The sequence below is a fragment of the Tursiops truncatus genome, chromosome 11 (assembly GCF_011762595.2).
Source record: "Tursiops truncatus isolate mTurTru1 chromosome 11, mTurTru1.mat.Y, whole genome shotgun sequence".
Taxonomy (NCBI): domain Eukaryota; kingdom Metazoa; phylum Chordata; class Mammalia; order Artiodactyla; family Delphinidae; genus Tursiops; species Tursiops truncatus.
Window position 1 is genome coordinate 91746001 of NC_047044.1, and position 22285 is coordinate 91768285.

At 48.7% G+C, this 22285-nt stretch overlaps 1 protein-coding gene across 1 annotated transcript in view; it reads left to right on the plus strand.

The window, feature by feature from the left end:
- Positions 1-2820: 2820 nt before the first annotated feature.
- The window catches only part of GRIN2B (glutamate ionotropic receptor NMDA type subunit 2B), a 410164-nt gene continuing 390699 nt past the window's right edge, over positions 2821-22285 (plus strand). Inside the window, exon 1 of the mRNA XM_019938439.3 lies at positions 2821-3030. The gene's annotated coding sequence lies outside the window, so the exon portion shown is untranslated. The remainder of the gene's footprint in view (positions 3031-22285) is intronic.

A 22285-nucleotide genomic window follows, 5' to 3' on the forward strand; every position in this document is an offset into this window, starting at 1 on the left:
TCAGATGTATTATGGGTGCTGTCTGGTCTATAGGACCCCATTCTATATAGATCAAAGCACCCAGCTACTAGGTGTAAACACTTCACACAGGATTGTTACCCGTGTGTTTATATGGCTGCTTCTCAGGAATGTGGGTAAGAAGCTCAGGACATAACCAGGATGAAAATGCTCCACCACTGTAATATTCTGTATCTCTGAAGAGACAACGGATCTGAATAAAAATGATGCCTCCACAATGATACTAATATTAAAAGTAAACAATACTACAGGTGGTGATAAGTACTGTTAAAATAGAAAGCAGCTTAAGAGGGAGAGAAATGAATAGACGTTTGCTTTTTACAAGAGGGTGGGTTTTTAAATGCCCTGAAATCTAGTTTTATTTAGGGATTATTCACCTGTCTCATCATCTTCTTCTCAAGGTCTTTAAATAACAGGATCTACTTTAATGAAAAATTCCAAATTCTTCAAACCTTCACTAGCAGTCAGCAAAGCACGCATGTAATCTGTACTACACAAGGTAGCCCTTAATTACATTTACCTTGCTTTGTTTCCCCCCGTTTTACGCGTCAGCCTCATGGGCTCAGAATAGATCTTAAGCCCCTTGAAGGCAAGAACCCGGCTTTAAACTGCGTCCAGCACACGCCACGTACTTAGGAAGCAAAGGCTGATTTATGGAAAATCAAGCAAGGATCGTAAATCTCAAACCGCAGCTCCGCCTTGGAGACGCTTTCCGCAGCGGAGCGGGGCCGCCCGCCGGGGGCACTGTCTCGCTCCCCCGACCCCTTGGCCGCCCTTCCTCGCTGCCGTTCCCCACTGCGGCCGGCAGGAGGCGCCACGGACTCGGCTAAGCGTTCTCCCCCTTCCTACCCCACTTCCCCCAGCACGTGACGTGGGAAGCTGCCTCCGCCAGAGACTTAGCATTAGGAGTGAGGGGGTGAAGGGGTCTGGGGGTGGGGAGGGGGATGTGGAGAAAGAGAACACGCGCGCACACACACTCTGGGAGCAGGAACATCTTCCCTAGCTTCGCGGGTTTCTCCTCCCACCAGAACAGTGTGTGAGAGGTAGGGGTGTGTGCGTGTGTGTGTGTGGGGGGGCACGTTTTTGAGTGTGAGACCCAAATCCAGACCAGGCAGCCTGTGATCTCCCGCCCTGCCCCCGTACCCGGTGATTAATCCCCCGTTTTCTTACTCTCCCCTCCTCCCCCTCCTCCTCTTCCTCTCCCGCCGCCGCGCGGTTGACTTGCCCCCGCCCGCTTCCCCTCCCCCGGCTCCCATCATCACCAGCTGGAATCTGGGCGCCTGCCTCTCCACCCCCCACCTTTTTGGAGAAAGGCAGGTCCCCCACCCCCTTTGAAAAACCACTTCCTTCGGCTTCTTCACCTCTAGGAAATCTCGGGGCTTTGCTCTATCGAAAGTGCTCGGCTGGGTGATTTCTGAGCACCACCCTCCAGAAGTGCTGGCGTCCGGATGCATTTTCCTTTGCTTTGCAAAGAAGAGTCGTGAACTTCAAAACCCTCCGAGACGGATTGTTAATCCTGCTTTGCAGGAAAGGAAAATCCTCCATCCTCGGCCACCGGCCTCCCCTCTCCGGAGACCCTGCTATCGCCCAGGCTCTCCGAGCCGGTACGTAAATATTCGCCTTGGAGTCTCTTGTCTCAGTTTGGGGGGGGGGGCATGGGGGTGTCAGGAAGATAAAGCGTCGAAGCAGTGGAGCCGTTAACCAACCTGGCATTAAGTAAAGCTCTTAAAGCCTGCAGAGCCCAGCACTTGCTCATTTGGACGTGGCTTTTTACAAAAGGTTTTTCAGGGTGAAGGGATAGGGCACTCTATGGTGTCTTTTTGGGGGGTTAGTCCCCTTACCGAGCAGAGAGGCTGGGCATCGGTGCCCCGGGCCGGAGCCACGCGCCGCGACCATCCGTCCAATCGACACGTTTCAGGTGAAGCCCCGTGAGCTGCACAGCAGCGCGGCGGCGGCGGCGTGAGTGTGCGCGGGGGTGAGTGTGAGTGCGCGCGCGGGGGCGCGTGCGTGTGTGCGCGCGTGTCAGTGTGCCCCTTCCAGGGAATGCCCAGTGTGCACCCGGTGCACAATCACAACCCATTCAGCGCGAGCCCGGGGTGGGAGGAGGCGCTGCTGTTGGAGACGATGGGGAGAACGAGACAGACATGTCAGCAGCACTGCAGATGGGGCTGGGGGCCGCACTTGCTGGCGAGTTAAGTCGGGGTTGTGTTTCTGCGTGTGAGTGAGTGTGTGTTGCTACGTGGAGCCGCTTCTCCCTCCCTTCCTCCCTGCTTCCCACTTCCCTCCTTCGCTCCCTCCCTCCCTCCCTCCCTCCCTCCCTCTCTCCTCCTCCATTCAGGTTGGCTTTCCCACCTCGCATCCATGCCTGTCCCAGGAATGGTATAGCCAGACCTTTTCTGAATTATTTATAGACCGGTGCCAGCTGTTTGCAATTCCTCTCGTGTGCACTCTGTGGGAAATGCAGGGTTTCCTCCCCCTTTTCCTTAAAACGAATTGATCTCTTTTTCGGAATGCATTTTTCTCACCCTCTGGGGGACACTCGAATCAAACCTTGACCGCCTCTTTTTCCCCCTTAGGAAGGGGACGCTTTGGGAATGACCATGCTCCACGGAGGGACAGAGCCGGCCCCCTTCTCTACACAGAGCCTCCTCCACTAAAGCTGCAAAAATCAAAAACCGTAATTGCCAGAAGAATCATTAAAAAAAAAAAATAGTCCAGCCACTAACCTCACATGCAAACGGAATAATCACTCGGGATTCTGCATTGTGAGCTGCTCTCCATACCCTGAATTACCTTTGAAGTCCATCTTTTTTTTTTTTCGTTGAATTTGCATCTCTTCAAGACACAAGATTAAGACAAAATTCACGCTAAATTGGATTTTAAATGATCTTCCTTTTATTTATCCTTCGTCTTTCTTATGTGGATATGCAAGCGAGAAGACACGACTGGATATACCCAACATGCTCACTCCCTTAATCTGTCTGTCTAGAGGTTTGGCTTCTACAAACCAAGGTAGGGCAAATTCTATTTCATTTTCTTCTCACCTGGGGCAGGGATTCCTTGTTTATCTCTCTCTTCAAGTCCCTCAAGTGGATTTTTTTGGGGGGAAGAAAAGGTAACAAGATATTCAAATAATGCTGTTTGGGGAAAAAGCCTTCTTACAAAGGGGGAAATCTCCCACGTTATTTCTTTTCCTTCCTCATCTAACAGGTTTTGGGTTTTTTGGAGGCAGTGGAGGTGGATGTATGTAGGGACAGATGTTGGATGGCATAAGGGTTGGGAGACCTGTGTGATTTTCGAGTTAAATAGCCATTTATTCTCCCCAAGCTAAAGCTCTGATTTTTTTATGGGAATCGAGAAAGCTTTTTCTTTTTTTCAGGCTGGTTTTTCCCCTTTGCCACTTCCATGTCTCTCTAGCTCCTGTCTCTACCTTCCTAGGTATCCTTCTCATGCCTTTTAAAAGATGAAATAATGAATGAGATTACTGTGGCTATTGCCCCGAAGTCCACTTGCTGTCTAAGTGCTGACCCTGGGCCCAGAGATCCCGGGAGGCCTACTGCAGAGGGACAGGTCTAGGTGGGGAATCAGGCTGGCCTCAGAACACCTGGAATTGGAGGATGCTGCAGGTTAAGAGGACTTAAATCTTAAGCTTGGAAAGAAGGAATTCTGTCAGTATTCTGCTTTTTAATTTGTATTTTTTGGTGTGCTATTATATTTGAGATATAAATTTCTCCTTCTGTCTGCACATCTATTTATACCCACACATCCTCCGAGCAAACTGTTACTTCCCCACTCTTGCAAAATGGCTATCTTGCAGAGTTCTAAAATGCTGTGTGTGTGGCAGGGGTGCAGAATTCGACACGTGAGTCTTTGTGTTAAACAAAGAGATGTGCCGTTTGCATGTGTTAGCCTTGGACCCTCCAAAGAGAATTAATACTTACATTTTTCTCCCTCTCAGCAAATTCTACAGCATGTGCAATGTGGCTAGGTGGTATATTCATGCACTTGAAAAGAGAAATAGCAGGAGAAATGGAAAAGACTTAGCTAATGGCTCTTCAGCTAGTCGCTCATGCAATCCAAGACAACTCCGAGGAAATCAGGTCGCCCGCGGGCTGCAGGGCTAGGTGGTGAGCTGGTTACTCGTCACCTTGTCCACTGACCGTATGTCCCCAAACTCCGAAGGCACCCAAGGGCAGGAATCAGGTTGAGATCAAGATCTTCCAAACAGTGTGGCAGAATCACTTGCACCAATAATCTTCCTGAAAGTATTCTCCCCCTAAATCATTTCTCCAGTATTTTTTATAATACTTTGAAACAATCCAAAATACTACAGGGATATTGGGGAAGACGTTGAAGGTCCTTGTCACTCAACATCACGGTAGAAGAGAGTTCTTCATCGTCCAGAAAGGATGGATAGCATCCAGTTCACTACTCCCCTCCCCCAGGTTTCATTCTCTTGAGCGTTTCTTGCTTCAGCACTCATCTGTAACCATGGTGTCATCTGAGTGGCGGGTTGGGATCCCACTTTGAGCCGTGCTCGCCATGTCTACAGATAGCTGAGGTGATCCAGTGTGTGCTCACCTGAGACACCTGAGCTCATTCCCCATCTGCTTCTACTCCTTCAAGTGGGAGGATGAACTCTGAATTTTACTTAAAAATAGAACAGAGGTGTGGGTGATAAAAGCAGCCCCACGCGCCACGATTCCATAGGTAGGATGAGCAAGGTGAGGTGCGTCTCCAAGGGCATTGCCCTGTTTGCATTCCTGGGGCCACGACAGTGCTCTACACCAGTCATCATGTGGATTGGTGACGAGGTTGCCAGGAGGCCTTTCGACAGAGTCTCAGCCCCGTTTGCCTTGAATGCTAATGGGGTGAAGCCAGGTTCCAGGCCATTGTTAGTTGGCTCTAAGACTGGGCAAAGGACAAGACATTGAAAGGGGAGAAAGAGGACTAGGCGGTGGGAAAGCCACAAAGAGGAAAGAATGGACTCCATCCAGAAAGTGCTTGTTGGGATTCAAGGAGGAATCGCCACAGGTGGTCTGTGTCTTTCCACATCCAAAGCCGTTTTGGAGACCTTGGGAGGTGGCGGCTGCCCCTGTCCTCGTGAGTGGACGCCATGAGGCTGTGACTCAGTGGTGCTCTGGGCAGCCTCAGGGCCATTGTTCTCTCCCCGTTTTTTCCCTCACAGCATAAAGAGCTGACCGGGTTCTATTTTGTCTTCTCCCCTCCTGCCGCCCCCCTGATGGTGTGGGCACATGGCAGAGAAATGTGGCTGCTGGTGGGAGGAAGAGTACATTTACTTTCGGTCGAGGTGCCTCCATGATGTGCAATTAAGAAAAAAGAAATTAATAGGAAATAAAGACTCCCCAGGAAAGCACGGTTGAAGGTGTTAGGTTGGTGATTTCAAGAGAAGCTGAACGACGTGGTGTCTTCTGTGCCTGTGTTTCAGGTGTAGCGAAGCATGATGGGTCTGTGAACACGATGATATGGCAGCTTAGAGACAGGAAAGGAAAGGAAGGAAGAGACAGATGCTGAAAGGAAGATGCTGAAAGGAAGGAGAGGAGCAGGGTGTGCCCCGGGGTGTCTAGTGCCTTCTCTCCATTGGTTCCATCCCTGGGAAGCCTGTCTATCTGAAGAGCCTTGTTTTGCCACTGTAAATGTATAATATATCGGGGGGTAGATAAAGGTAAAGAGAGTAAGTAAGAAGGCAAAATGACAGAAAAGGAGGAGGAAGAGAAAAAATTCCTCTAGTCACTACTTTGCACACCCAGTGCCTTTCTTTTAGGCTGAGCGGGAAGAGAGACTTCCTCTGGTGAAGGGGTGAACAGCAGGTACCTTGATTTTGTATTCCTGCTTCACTTCCAGAAAGATGGCTTCAGAACCTTGACGGTCTCCCTTGACCTTCCCTACATCCAGCCTTGTGTGGGGAGGGGCAGCGGGTACCTGGGAGGTGGACACGTGCACTAAAATTGGTTGGTGGGATGAATGGAGAAACAGGACTGAGCTGATGTAGCCCTTGGCCACATCATCGTCACCTTGTAAAACCTTCTCCCGTTACCTCCACGAATATGAGGAATCCAGGATGCAGGGCTCTTTTTTTTTTCTTTTTTCTATTTTCTTGTTCAAGAATATGAAAATGGAGGCGACACAGCCACTAGTACTGACAGGCTAAAGCAGAAATTTAGTTAATATATAGACTATGAACTAGAGAAGGAGGTGGGGGAAAGGACAGGTTATGTGTTAAGAAACCAGAGCAAAAAAGCAGCCTCTAGGAGCCAGGTGGAACTCATCATTCTAAAGGTTGGGAAACTATTGTTCTGAATGATGACCTTGACCTTCTGTCCGTAATGGTGGAGAGTACAAAATAGCTCATCTCGAGTAACTTGTTGGGGTCAGGAGTGGATAAGCTCCTTTTCTTCACTGCCGTTCTGCACCCTCCTTAAGAATTCTAGAAATTTCTTCCTTTCAGTAAACTACTCTGCTACCATGCATACATGGTATGCACGGTATCCTGGTATCGTCTCCCTGTAAATAAATATGGATCCAAAGAGTTATTGGTCTAATGAATTGTTCACATTTATTAAAGTGCATCTCTTCTTTGCAACCACAAGAAGAGTCTCCAGGGAGAGTAGATTAGTGGTTGAATTGATACTATCTTTCAGAAGGCTGCAGAAAATAGAACAGAATGTGAAAGAGCAGGCCTAACTCAGAGGAGATGGGTTCCTACCATGCACCTGTGGCTGTTAATGGTATGTCTATGGATGAATGAACGGAGAGAAGGGAAATATTGATTAGTGAAAGATGCTATTTGTTGTTTGTTCTGGTGGGTACAGGAATGGTTTGCAGTTATGTTGTTAGATGAGATCAAGGATTTGAGAGCCCTGTGGCACTTTTGAAAGCATCTCCTCCGGACTTCTCATTTAATAGATGAAGAAACTGAGATCCAGGGAGATTAAGTGATTTGGTTAAGGTTGGGGCAGTTGCTTAGTGCCGAGTCTCTGTGCACCACACCATTGAATAGAATGAGACGTTCTTGGAGGTTATTTGTGGATTTCGGACATCTATATCAGTGCTTCTCAAACTTTATTGTAAATAGGAATCACCTGGGGACCTAGTTAAAAATGTCCATTCTGGGGCTTCCCTGGTGGCTCAGTGGTTGAGAGTCCGCCTGCCGATGCAGGGGACACGGGTTTGTGCCCCGGTCCGGGAAGATCCCACATGCCGCGGAGCGGCTGGGCCTGTGAGCCATGGCCGCTGAGCCTGCGCGTCCGGAGCCTGTTGCTCCGCAACGGGAGAGGCCACAGCGGTGAGGGGCCCGCGTACTGCAAAAAAACAAAAAAAAAAACAAAAAAAAACAATGTCCATTCTGAATCACCAGGTCTGGGGTGGTACCCGAAATTCCGCATTTCTAACAATCTCCCAGGTGATGCCAAAGTTACTGGACCATGCATCATGGGTCTACGTCATTCCTGAACCTAATTCTATATCATGGTTAACACTGGCAGCTCCACGTATATTTCTGCTTTGGGGACTTCCAGCATTTCTGCTTTGCTCTTAAAAGTAGAAAAGAAAAATTAGAAAGGGACCTGTGTGTTTAAGTTCACCTGTGTCCTCTCTTCCCTCACTGTCCCACCCACATGTGTCGTTTGCCTCTTCCCCTCCCATCCTCCATGCCTTCTTATGCTGGCCCTTCTCATAACTGATTCTTCTCCCTCTTTTTATGAACTCCTGCTTCTGTGTTTCTTTATTAGTATCTCTTGGTCTCTTTTCTTTCACACTATCTCTTCTTTAACTTTATTTTTATGACTTCTGCTCTCCTCAATTATTCAACAAACATTTGTTAAGGACCAATATTTGTCAAGCACTGACTTATGAAAAAGAATTAGCTCTGGTCCTTGCCTTCCAGTAACTCATGATTTAATGGGGGAGACATGTAAAGAGACCACCATATCCTTAGGTAAGAGCTGTAAGAGAGAGCAGCCTGGGAGAAGGAGGTGGGCTTCGTGGAGGGGTTGACATTCAAACTACATCTTGAAAAATAATTAGGAGTTTTATAGAAGAAGGAGAGAATGGTCATCTTAGGAGGATGGAGAGGCAAGTGGTGTGAAGGGGCGAGCCTCCCGTGCTTCCTCGCCTCCCTTAACTTGGGGAGAAGATCAACACAGGAATGTGCCGGTTCACTGATGAGGAATTTCAGATTCCAAATGCCGAGGCCAGAGGAGGAAGTCAGGGTCTTGTTGAAAGAAGAGGAAAGAGGCTCTCATTACTGCTTTGGTGTTTCTACAGTTAATGAATGCTAGCCCTGTTTATTAGGCTTGCCTCTGGAAGGAGCAAATGATACAATTTTCATTTTAGGCCACTGGCTTGCAACTAACTTTGTTGATGGCCATTATAAAGAAAGGGACAGCTGTTAGTCGGTTTGTAGTCAAGGAGAGAGCTGGATCCTAGCCCGGGCCAAGCTACTGGGAATGAGGACCCAACCTAGCCCCATGTGTTTCTAGAGTAGGGAGGCAGAGAGATGCCATGCCATCTGGACACTAGCTGCTTTCTTTCATGGCGAAGGGGAGTGTTGGAAGAAAAGGGGCATAGTTACTCCCGGGGCATTCACAAAATGTTCTGGTAGCCTTATGAGATGGCCTCTTGTTTCAGAAGTATTCTTCATGGGGATGCCCAGGTGTAGAGATGCTAGGAAGACACCTTTGGCTACCACTTCATTAGACTGTAGCAGTGGTGCCTAAGGGGAGATGGATTGGAAATGAATGTTCCCCTAAGTTTTATTTGCACCTGTTTCTGTTCCCCATCCTTCTACCCTTTTCCCCCCACTTTCACCATTTCTCTGTATATGGTGGTCTGTATTCATTTCATTAGCAAAAGGAACCTAAGCTTGGCCTGAAGACTTTTTAAAGACCCACCCGCATGTAAAGAGAGTATCCTGAGTCTGAAGGCATGTGGGTGAGCAGATGCCATCACTGGGTGGTGGGATGTTAATTTCAAGGTGACTTAAGGGACAGGACGGTGGAGGCATAGTGACAAGGCTGTGCTCAGAGGGGTGGGGAGGGGGTGAGGAGGAGGCCAGACCCGAGGGAGTGGCAGGCCTGGGAGGAAAGAGAGGCCCACGCTTTGGCCCTGCTGGGGTCCGGCCTTTTAAGGGGGAGGGGAGGCGGTGTTTGTCATCTGTCGTGGAGAGCTTCTTAGATCAGGAGAGTTTAAGGTTTTGAGGTGAACTCACTCGACTCCTAACAGCCAAACTGTGCTTCACACACGCCATCCTCTGTGGCTTTGCTCATTGCCTCATTCAGACTGTAAATTTCCATCTTTAGAAAGAAATGTCAAGTCTGAATTTCTTATGAATCTTTGTATAGACCCTCTCAGGGCTTCAGCTGGTTAGAATTTCTTAGGAAGTCAGGTCTTGTTTCTTTTGGAGAGGTGGGACTCCAAAACAATGGCTGGATGAAAGCTGCATTGTTCAGGGAGGGGAGAAGAGAGGCTTGGGAGAAACCTGAAGCTTAGCTGATGTCTTTACTCCTTTTCCCAAAGCCCACTGTACTCTGTGAGAATGTCCAGATGTTCTGGATCAATCCTCCCACCTTCAGGGGGCCTTAGTCTGGTCACTGGTAGCTGGTGTCTTTGGATTAGAGATCAGGGTTTCTTGTGTGCATCCAAATACACGCACGCACGCCACCTAGACTTGTGTACATAGGGACATGTTTGTGCAGGGACTTCCCTACCAAACACTAGTCAAAAATAATCTTAAATACATAAATGTGTCTGTGCGTTTAGGTAAGTAATGCGTGTGTGTGTGTGTGTGTGTGTGTATGTGTGTGTGAGGGAGACCTGGGATAATAAGAATATTAATGCTGGACTTCCCTGGTGGCGCAGTGGTTAAAAATCCGCCTGCCAATGCAGGGGACACGGGTTTGAGCCCTGGTCCGGGAAGATCCCACATGCCGCGGAGCAACTAAGGCCGTGCGCCACAACTACTGAGCCCGTGAGCCACAGCTACTGAAGCCCACGCGCCTAGAGCCCGTGCTCCGCAACAAGAGAAGCCACCGCAATGAGAAGCGCGCGCACCACAACGAAGAGTAGCCCCTGCTCGCTGCAACTAGAGAAAGCCCGCACACAGCAATGAAGACCCAACACAGCCAAAAATAAATAAAATTAAAAAAAAAAAAGAATATTAATGCTGACAGCACCTTGGAGATTATCTGTCTTCCACAGCCACCATTTTGAAGCTGTGAAAATAGGTCTAAGGTTAGCCACGTGGTCTAAAGTCGTGTACACGTGGCAGAGCCATGTCCACTGAATCTCCTTTCAGTACTTTCCCCTCCATTGCCCTGCCCCACTTGTCCCTTTGGGATGCCTGACCCCTAAGTCAGCCAGTGGTGAGCGTTTGCTCATCCCCACATCTTCTGAGCCCAGGGTATCGCATACTCCCTGGATGTGCAATGGGTCTTTAAAATGTTAAGTTTCCCCAGGGTATCCGGTAGCTGCCTGCCTGATGATGGGGTAGGTGGTGGTCTTGGGAGTTGGAAGCTCCTTTTTGTTTCTGCTTGTGTTATCTTACTTTGGGACCATGGTTTAAGCCATGGCCACTGGCTGTTGATTTCCTCATTTCTGGAACAGCAAGACAGGCTAAAGCAGTGCTTCTTAACCCCAGGTCAATAACACAATCACCTGCAGAGCTTCGGCAAGAATAAATACAAACAACTAAACAGCAACATCCCGTGGACATGGGATATCCATGCCCAGGCCGTACCCCAAACAGTTAAATTAAAATCTTTCAGGGAGGCAGTCAGGTCAGGCAGTGGTCGTTTAAAAACGTTTCCCAGGGAGTCTCATGTGTGGCCATATTTGAAAACCACTGGGCAAGATGATTGACAAGGCCCCTGTTAGCTCACAGCATCGTGCAGTCCTAGCATTTGGATGTGTAGACTGAGACCCTGTCGCCGTTAAACCGTCCCATGAGTAGCATGAGGGTCCCTGAGTTAGGGGTCAAAAGACGTGGCTGGAATAGGAGGGGATTCAGCGTACAGAGTGCACACCAATGGTGGAACTGCTGTGCAGTTAAGAGCAGAGCTGTATCTACCTCGCTGCTGAGCGCTCTCGCCAGTGACACAGGCTGGGGTGGAGAGTTAGAGAAGTCGGGGCTGCTTTCCCAGACACCCTTGAAACAGGTGTGGCTGGGAAGTAGGGCGAGCGGCCGTTGGTTCCGCAAACATCCTCTGTTCCCCTTAGTCTTTATTGAGGGTGCCCCATTTCTTGTTTTGGAGAGGAAGCCTCATTTCACTCCTTTGTAACACTGTAAATGTAGGAAAACTATTCAAAAACGGGGCTGGCTAAGCAGACCCTGATTGACTGGTGAGGGGTGTGCATGGTACAATTATCTTAGTGCCAGTTGGGATCCACCAGCCCCGGTCTTCTCCCTCTCAGTGCCTGAAATCGAGTATTAAAGGCATGAATAGGAGGAAGAGGGTGGGAGGCATTAAGCTTCGTCCTTCTGTGACTGTCACGTTAATCACTGAGTATCAGGCGGGCTGGGTTAATCGTTTTCTCCTTCCTTTCTGACTCCCTCCCTTCCCCATTTAAAAATAAAGATGGACCCAAATGTACAGAGACGAGGGGAAAAAGCAGATTTATGGATCTGTGTCCCTTTGGAAAGACAAACCGTAAGAAAAAATACTAGTTCTGTTGTGGACGTGTGCAAGCTTGTGAGTGTGGTCTGGAGCCACGGTGGAGTTTGGTGGGATATGCAGGGGTGTGAGCCGCTGAATGTCGAGGAGAAACCTATGCAGTGTACTCCCTGATCTGCATTTCCAAATATCTATTGGCTGACCCTATGCAAGCAAAACATCCAACTCACTGAGATGCTGCAGCCTCTCCCCTTGCATTTCTCACCACGCAGACCACACATTCCATGGGACCAGAATTGATGTCTTCAGGGTTTGTGGCTCTCCTTTTGATCACCTTGTTAGAAACTCCAGGATTGTTGCTGGGCTTAATGGGAAGGAGAACACATTTCAGTCCTGTTCTGGTTCTTTTTACGCCTGTATCCTGGTTTTTCCTTCAGCTCACAGAGGAAGAGAGACTGCAGAAGAAATCTGACCCTGACCAAATACAGGTGCTCAGATTTGGAAGGTCTTTCTTGGTAGGAACATGCTGACCCCTTGGCTTTTTGGAGAAAAAACTACTGGATGGGTTTTCGTAGAGCCTCCACATAGAAGAGAAATCACATTTGTTTGTTGATTAATTTGTCAGTTTTCCATGAGAACATTTTTCCTGCTTTATGTCACCTTATGTCCTCTGTGCTTAGCAGAATGCTCTCTGCACATGGGCACTGCTCAGAAATGCTGGTTGCTGATACAGATGACACTCGGAAATGAACGTGCACTGGGGATAAAGTTGACATATTTATACCTTTTATGTTTCCATTTCCTTGCCACACAAGCACCTCTTGATGCTTTGGGTGAACTTTACTAAAGCCGTGTGTGGATGAGAGTGTCTTTAGTGCTAGCTACAGGCCGACAATGAAAATATACCCATTTCTTAGTGCCTCACTTCTCTGAGCTTCATTTTACGTTGTGTTCAATGAGGGTATTTCTTCCAAAAGCTCTCACTCATCACTTATTACACTTTTCCCCTTCCCTTCAAATTCCACGTAAATACTGTCCATCCCTCAATGTCCATCTCAAAGACTGTCTCCTCCACCAAGTCTTTCTTGACCTTCGCAGCTAGAAATAAGTCCTCCCAAGTCATTTGTTTATGTACTGGTTTTATTTTCCCTCTGTTTGTAGCACCTTTCTCATGCTGGCTTTTGGGGCAAACCCCTAGGAGGGCTTTTTCATCTCATGTCCCTCAGTTACCTTCACTGTTCTGGGCTTTCTGTAATAAATAGGATAATGGTTACTCACCTTCTCCTTTTTATTCTGTATCTCTTCGCAGAGATGCTTTGATTTCAAGATAAAATTCAGAGTTGGCTCTGAAAATTCTGTATGGTCTTTTCACCACCCTAGCAGGGCGTCTCATCTATCGATAAATCTGTGTGTATGTACCTCAGTTTGCGTAACCTCAGTTAGAGGTTAGGGAAGGGTGTGAGAAGGTCCTGGCATTAGGTAGCCAGAAATTATAGGTCATTTTGGAGATAAATGGTGGAATGAAAATACTAAGAATTATTGCTGTTAGTTTAAATATAATAATGATCTAAAAGGAATTGCCTCATTTTTGCTTAAGACAATTTCAATTTTCTGTTGAAATTGGGCCTTGAATCGGCAATAGATACGCATGGTTCCATTATATATATATATCGTATTCTGGGTTACATTAACATATGTTATCTCATTCAGTCTTTACCAGAAGGCTGACATTATTTTGTTTCTCAGATGAACAGAGTGAGGATTCGAGAGGACAAGAGCGCATGGCTGTAAGCAGCAAGCCAGGAGTGCAGCTAAGGTGCTCTGGTTCTAACCCCTGGCTCTTTAAATTCTACAGAGCCGCCTCTATGTTAAAGGAGGTGAGGGTTTATGTGTAGAGGACCCGGGAAACAGCACGTACTCTGAAAGTTCAGCTAAAGTGACTTCCTTCTAGCTCCCTCCTCTTTAGGCTTTGCTCTTGGCCAAAGGCAAAGTTGTTTTCAAGTGGAAAAACGCATCCTATAAAATAGCCAGTTTCTGGACCGTAATTTAATTTAGTGAGGACAGAAGGTGAGAAAGCCATGGCACTGGCAATCAGCATCTCTTTGATTTCACATGATGGTTAAGGCTTGGGCACCATCTTCTTAGCCTGTTCCTACCATTCTGTAAATATACTTCACCTCCAACTTGAAGACTCTACTTCCTTTAAGAGAAAACAGTCCTCCGCTCACTTAACCTTGGACATTTTGATGATTACCCATTTTCTCTTACCTATTTCTTTCTCAAACCCATTTGTAAACTACCACTTTGAGTGGAGCCTAATGGTTAAAGTAAGAGAATGGTGGTCAAGAGTCCTGCTTCGTAGTTGTGTTTTTATTAGTGAGGGAACCCACTATTATTGTTCTATGAGATACACTTGCTTCATTCCCAAAAGGGAACTCGTTTTGTTTCAAATATCTGCATTAACTATTGACTCAGAGGGCAGGTTTTTTTTTTTTTAATAAAATAAACATACAAGACAAAGGATCAATTTCCTATATCTTTGTTTTTCTATTTAAGAAAAGAGGTTGTGGGGGGCTTCCCTGGTGGCGCAGTGGTTGAGAGTCCGCCTGCCGATGCAGGGGACGCGGGTTCGTGCCCCGGTCAGGGAGGATCCCACATGCCGCGGAGCGGCTGGGCCCATGAGCCGTGGCCGCTGGGCCTGCGCGTCCGGAGCCTGTGCTCCGCAACGGGAGAGGCCACAACAGTGAGAGGCTTGCGTACCGCAAAAAAAAAAAAGCAAACAGGTTGTGTCTTGGGGCCACAGGGAGTTCTGGTACCTTACCCTTATCACATGCATATTGTAAAACTACTTTTCAGTAATTTGAAGCAAAGTGGTATTGAGGGAGGAACACTGGCCAAGGGGCCGGGAAGCCAGGTCCCATCTCAGCGCCAGGTCAGCGCTGTGGGCGCTGAGGGACTTGGGGCAAGTTACCCAACCTGGGTAACTGGGGCCCGTGTGCGCCCAGCAGAGCGCCGGCAGGGGGCGGGCACGTACCAAATACCTGGTGGCGTGGTGTGAGCACCTACAAGCTCTGTGTTCAGTGCTTCCATGCATGAATGAATCCGACGGTCCCAACCTCCTCAGAGGCATGAATAGTTATTACCTGCATTTTATGGGCGAGGATACTGAGGCCACGGAGAAGTTAAAACTCGCGTAGCTCAAGTGGCAGAGCCAGGATTTGAACCCAGCCGTCTGGCTGGAGCTCACTCATGCTCTTAAGCTTTATGCTCCACAGCTTTGTAGTAAATTTTTATGGTTGACTTGAGCGGTCAGACACTTAGAAGAAACATATTGTGTGTCCGGTTCTCGGATGGTGGAGCAAAGAGAAGAGCGTGCACAGCAGAATTTGCAGGGTGGTTAGGACCACGCTCCCGAAGGGCTCCTTAGATGTAGGACCCACCCAGGACCAGCTTCCAGAAAAGCCTGGGAATGTGTTAGTGTCCTCATTGTTGAGTTTTGCCGTGGGTGGAGTGGGCTGTGCTTCTCTACTCCTTGCTGTCGCCCCCTTTTGGTTCCTTAAGGTTTCCTGGCCGCCATCGGTGCCAGTGGCACTTCAGGGGTCCCTGGCAGCCTGCTGGACGGCGCCCCCCTCATCCTCTCTTACCGCAGTCTAACACGGTGCCAGGTCCAGAAAACAGCGGTTGAAAACAAGCACTCCGGAGTCAGACAGCCAGCGTTTCTGTTCAGCTCCTTTAGTTTACTGGGCAGATGCTTCACTTCTCTGTACCCCCAGATTCCTTACGTAGAAGGTGACGTAGTCATAATTCTGGCCTTTCAGTCGTTGTGAGAATTAAGTGAGTTATTTCACTTTGAACAGTACGTGTCTCAGAGTGAGCATTCAATAAGTAGTAACTACTATGACAGCCCCTGGGCCCAACCGAGTCAGAGCCAGTTTGGTGGTGAGGGTGTAGTGCATAGTTGTCCCATGTATGGGGCAGTCGTTTCTGGCTTAGGGCCCTCCAGATCAAGACTGGCTTTGACTTCTGTGACTATCTCATCATATTATGGATGGCAGGAGAAGAAAGTATGGACAAGAGCTGACATGTTCCTAGAATATTGAGAGAATGTGAATTCTAAGTACAAAAAAAAAAAAAAATGCAGAAGATACCCACAGATAAGCACCAGTTAACCAAGGATGTAAACGTTAAAGTGAGCTTCGGGCAGAATGACCACGAACTGATCAAACAGAGGAAAAAATGAAAAGCTGTAAGGAAACCTGCACACAAACGAACAAAATTTGAGCACGAAAGGGAAGTTTTCAGTGAAAGGAGGGAACAGAGGCCAAGACAAACCAAGTTGTTTCTAATAGTAACAATCACTTACATTTCTGGAATGCTTTATAGTTTACCGAGGGCTTTCTCATATGTTTTTTTTTGGTTTTTTTCTAATAAATTTATTTATTTTTGGCTGCGTTGGGTCTTCATTGCTGTGCATGGGCTTTCTCTAGTTGCGGCGCGTGGGGTCTACTCTTCATTGTGGTGTGTGGGCTTCTCATTGCGGTGGCTTCTCTTGTTGCGGAGCACGGGCTCTAGGCACACGGGCTTTAGTAGTTGTGGAGCATGGGGTTCCATAGTTGTGGCCCGCGGGCTCTAGAGCACAGGCTCAGTAGTTGTGGCGCACGGGCTTAGTTGCTCCGTGGCTTGGGGGATCTTCCCGGACCAGGGATCGAACCCGTGTCCCCTGCATTGGCAGGCGGATTCTTAACCACTGTGCCACCAGGGAAGTCCCTCTCATATGTTTTTTCCCCCAACACATTTTTTGATAGTCCCAGTGTAGGAGGAATTCTGGGCAGGAACTCTTATCCCCATTTTACAGATGAAGAAATTGAGGTACAAAGTGCTCTAGTGATTATACAAAAGTGTATAAGTTGAGAAGAAAATAAAGAGATGGAACTCCATCTCAGCTTTTCTGAATCCCAAATCCAGAGCTCTTTCTTCTTTGCCTCTACCTTGAGAGAGCCGAGGAGAGATGCTTGTTACCTTGGTTGAGGACGCCCGGAGGAAACCTGATAGGATAAATTTTCTTCTTAGAATTTACTCAAAGAAGAAAAATGACTTTGGTGGGCAGGTGAGCCTATTTAGAAAAAGTGAAGGTGGTGAAACCTGGAAAGGTCAGGTCAACATATTGTGCAAAAGATAGAACAATTTGGGACAAGGGAATTATCGTTTTACTTCTTTATATTTTCCTTTTTATAAAATTTCCACAATAAAGTGAATTATTGTCACATTCAGAAAAGACGAGGTAGGAAATTAAAAAATGAGAATTTTAATTATATCAGGAATCAGATAAAAGTAAAGGGGTAAAAGTGATCACCATAAGGGCTAGAGGTATTCCTTACTTTCCTAGGATGTAGCTGGGAACTGGTTACTCACATACAGTCACACGTGTGGGTGTTTGTGGGTACGTGTGTGCATGGGTGTGTATAATCTGGATTCTAGCATGGGTTAGGGAGCACACAACCGAGTTAAAGTTGGGGGGGATTTTGAAACACTGCAGGGCAAAGCCTGCCATTTGAGAAAATCACAGAGGACTGGAAAGACATCTGAGGGCTAGCTCCTAACCTTTTTAAAAAAGAGATGATGGCTGGAAATTACAAACTCATAAGCATAAATGTTACATTGGAAAAAAATATTGAACTTAACAGTCAGTTCCCAACACCTTGAAGTAACCATCAAAGTGGCTTTTTAAAGAGCAAACCCTATCAGAGCTGTGGTTTTCTGAGAAGGATGGGCCTGGCAGGCTGTGGGAGACTGATCTGTGTAATTAAGAAAAAGTAATGAAAGCTTTAGATTTGACTTCCCCAGAGATCCTACCTTTTAAACAGAAGAATGGGGTGAGTTGCATAGACGGTGCTCAAAAGGGAGTGATGGACAGTGGCTGCCGGCTCTGGCGATGACCTGGAAGTGTGATGGCCTCTCACCTGGGGGGACTTGAACTCAGCCTGTGTTCCGTCCTCGACAAGGTGGGGACTGAAGTGCTCTGCCTGCCTCTCGGGGGCTGTGCTCGTGGCTGAGGGCTGGGGAGGTGTTCCTCCAGGGTTGGCTCTGCAGCTGTGGTGCCCGGAACAGCCCCCTTTACAGCCGCCACAGGCCCTGCTGCCACCCCGCTTCATCTTTGTCACCACCCTTCCCACTCCCGGTCCACACACGCACGTGATCAGCGATTCCTAAAACGTGTGCTCTGGACCCTCTTCCTAGAAAAACCCACTTTCATGCAAACTCCCCAAATTCCACTCAGAGGATTAGGATGGATGCCGTGGACGCCAGGTTCAGAACCCCTGTCTAGACCCCGTGTCTAGGGCACACCCTGGCAAGTATTGCTCCACTTACCTGCCTCTGCAAGCGGGTGGGGTGTGGGGAAGAACTCCTTGATACCCCAACTCCCGTGTTCTTCCAGGATCAACCAGCCTCATGGCTTCATTTACAGAATGTTTATGAAGGCTTGAGGTCACGTGCAGGGCGCCGGGCTCTCTTTGCTGTGGAATCAGGCATCATGCCTGTGTCTCCAAGAGCCGACAAGCCAGGAGCTGAGACTTGAGCTGAGCCAGCCAGCACGGCCGCTCGGGAGTGGGGGGATTCAAGTGCTTCGGAAGTGGTGGATGCGATTCAGATGAAATGGGCACAAAGGAACACTGGCTTTAATACTCAGGCTGCTACCTCAGCCCTCTCCCAGTCTACCTCAGCTGACTCCTTGACTCTTGTCTGAGGCCCTGAGGACAATTTCTAGCCAGAGATGAATTCTCCTTTGGGACCCCAGAGTGAGGATTTCTTAAGGTTTCTGAGAGGATCCCCCTCCCCTCCCAACAGAAGGGACAGTCAGTGGAGGTAACCTTTTCAGGTTCCCTCCTTACCCTTCCCTCCCGATGGGAGCTTTGTATTTTCTACTGGGTGTCAGGCAGTGCCTTTCCAAGATGCCTTGGGGCCAGCATCTTTAGGATTTCTAGGCTGGAACTGCTGTGGTTTTTAAACCAAAGCCAACCCGGATTTTGAATAGTGCCTCTGGAGGGAGGGACCGAAGCCCCGTTAGCTCTGCCCACGTCAGAAGCCCACGAGAATCGAGGGCCAGGTCCTTGGCATCGAAGGGACTTGGGTGCAGAATCCTGACTGCTGCTTTGCCGTCGAGTGACGTTGGATAAGGCCCTGGGCTTCCGGAGCTCTTGTGTGAAGTGCAGGTTACGTGAAGGTTAGATGAGGCAAAGTATATAAAGTGCCTGGAACTTAGCTCCCTCACCTCTGCCGTCCACACCCTAGGAGCAGTGCCCGGGGGTTCTCGGTAGGGCAGGAAAGAGAAGAAGTGATGCTCCTTGCTGGCCTTCCCCATTGTCTGTTTCTCCCACACAGATGCCTACCCCCACCTATTCCTCAGCAGTGCTCCACCCTGGCTGTATCACACACAGGAGGGACAGTGTAGAAGCTTGGGTGCGTTTGTGTCTGCGTAACGAGGGAGACAGAGTGAACTGTGTGACACCCAGGGGCCCAGGATGCCCTCGGGGAGTGGGGAGCGCTTCTAAATCGGTCCTGAAGGGGCTCCTGAAGGGGCAATCCGGAGAGACCTGGGGCCGGGATCCTTGCGTTATTATGGGAGAGGGAGGGAGGAAAGGAAAGGGCCCTAAGGAGTTTCCCCTTCCCAGACCCTGGGGACGGGACTTGTGCAAACAGAATGCCAGTCTGACTGTAGTCCCTGGAGAGGGGGGCGCCCACCTCCCGCCCCACTTCCCAGCCCGGCCGACGACAAGGATGTAGTCATCCACGGTTTTGGCAGACTTCTGGGGAGAACCGGAGAGCGACAACTGCTCTCCACCCTGGGAAGTTCTGTCTGGACTCCGGGGAGTTTTTGAGACTTCTTGGTGTGGAGGTCAGCCAGCCTGCCCGCGGGCCGGCCCCTCCCGGGCTTCCTTGGGTGTCACAGTCGTGGCGATGGGCCAACCTGCTGTCCAGCAGACAAGTGCCGGCTGCAACCTGCTCCGTGTACATCTCTGTCTTAGTCCTGCCTCTAAATGGTGGCAAACAGACATTTTGGGAAGGAATTCAGCATTATGAGTTCACAGAATGTCAAGCCTTCGGATGGCAAATAGAAATCAATTTGGCCTTTTTCTTGGTTTTCGGTCATTTGCACCATGTTGCCTGCCAGTCACATAGGCAATTCAGGGTTAATCTTCTACAAAATGAATGCCGTGTGTGAAAATCTGAGTTTAGCGCCTGCAGGCTGGTGGGTTATTGGTCTTTGTGAAAGCCTCCCGTTTCCATGGGAGAAGGGATGGATACGTTTAAGGCCCTGGGTCCTATTCTCCTGTGGTCCTGGAGTCAGGGGTGGGGATGACGTGGGTGTGGAGGCAAGGACCCCCTCCCTGTGCTCCCGCCGGGTTCCTCGGTGCCGCTGGGCTCCAGCCCAGATGCAGCTGGAGGACAAAGCTGCTGCCAGGGAAAGCCGTGCTCCCTGCTGCTGTGTGTGTGCAAGAGCCAGCCCAGTGCACGTGTGTGTGTGCGCGTGCGTGTAAGACAGACACAGACAGAGACAGAAAGACGGAGAGAAGATGAGAATATGAATGAAAAATCATTCCTTCGCAGGGTACAAGGAGCCTTAGAGAATGTTCCCTGGGGCACCGATTCTGATTTCCTACTCAGGCACCAGGTGGTCTAACGTACAGCCGGGCTTCCGGACCCGCCTCCCTGGTTCCTCTCGCACACCTGCTCCTTTGTCTCCCGTGTGCAGGGTGCCGCTTCCCCTCCTGCAGTGCCGCTTGCAGCATCTACTCTAGGAGATCCAGTGCCCGGTTTCTGGAAACTCCTGGCCATTCTTGCCTGCCAGTCCAGTGGACCCATGTTTCTAGAAGACGTGGTGGCTTGATTGAATAAATGCTCTTAACCCTGTAATTTTATGCACACAGCTCTTCATGCTGTGGAAATAACTGTTCTTAGATTTGTTATTGTAAGTGGATTGTTCAGATTGCTCAGAGGGAAAGAACTTTCTCTAATTTTAATAGAACAAGTGTTTATTTAGCTCTTCACTTAAAATAGTCAATGTTTTTGCTTTTTGTTCCTCTTTCTACTATATTTCAAAATATACACTAAAGAAACTTCGAAATACGTTGGATTCATTGTTCTTACACGTTTCCATGGCGCGTCAGCCCCTGACCAGCTGAGGTGCATCCTCCCCTTAGTCTACGTTGCACCTCCATCCAGATCTCCAGCAACGTCCCGTCCCTAAATGATCGTGTCTTTCTCACCCACTCCTCCAAAGACCTCGATTCACCTTCTCTGTGACCTTCAAGCATTGCTTCCTCCATCTCACTTCGATCTGACTTGCCATTGTGGAACCCTTGTTGCTCCCCTCCCCTCCCTACTCTGCCACCGAGGTTTCATCTCTCTCTATGTTAATTTCTCCATCAGTGACCCATCAGCTGGCAGTCGTATCTGCTTTATCTGTTCTGTCACTCATACTACTAAGGGCGGATGAAAAAGTCCCAGAAGTGATCTCACCCATCATGCTCAGGGTCCTTCCTTCCAAAACACCATCATCACTGAAAGATGGGGTGACCAGCCTCTGTCTCCGAGCCCCAGAATCACATGCTTGCCTTGTCCTGAAAACATCACCTCCCTGAGCATTCGCTCCAAGCCCCTGCTCACAGCTGATGGTCTCCTGACACTTGGCTGAAAAAGTCAACACCCTCTGATGTACCTGTCCACAGTCCTTCTCTTTTCAACACAGACAGGCATGTCTGTGTTTTGTTTGCTGGAAACCGCAGAGGGGCCTCTGTTCCATCTTTCACAACTTCAACAGGCTTCGTTTCTGGCCCAGTCCATCTTTTCATTAGGAGTTTTGCTGTCACGCTGAAGGCTCCTACTCTCCTGAAATCACGAAAATCTGTCTTCACACTTTTTCTTCACTGCTGCTTTCAATGTGGTTGCCCTAAATCTTTATCCAAAGCAAAATTCATTTTTCCCCCAACCCAACTCCTCTTTCTGAGGCCCCCATTTCTTTCTCCCGGAGCCTCAGGCCTGGCACCTCAGGGAGCTTGTGCATCTCCCTTATACCCTCTCTTCAGCCCTGATGGACTCTGTGGAATCTGTCTTCAAAGTGCTTTCGTGTATGATTCCTCCTTTCCGCAGAAAAAGCAGTCAAGCCTTGTGGTACACATCAGGGACCTTGGATCCAAACCGCCTGACAGGGACTTCCCTGGCGGTCCAGTGGTTAAGACTCCGCGCTTCCACTGCGAGGGGCACCGGTTTGATCCCTGGTTGGGGAACTAGGATCCCACATGCCACACGGCCAGAAACACAGACAAACTGCCTGACATTGCCAGTTCCTAGCCGTGGAACCTTTGAAAAATTGCGTAACCTCTCTGAGTCTCTGTTTCCTTACTTATATAATGGGGCTAATAATAGTATAGCTGCTTCAAAATGTTTTGGCCTTAAATCAATAAATACCTATGAAGGACTTAAAACAGTGCCTGGCACACTGCGTGCGTTCAACAAATAAATGTTAGATGTTACCATGACGTCACATCAGTGGTTCTCGATCAGGGACCATGCAGCCTCTCGGGGGACACTGGGCCACGTCTGGAGCCAGTTTTGAATTTCACAACTGGGAGAGAGGG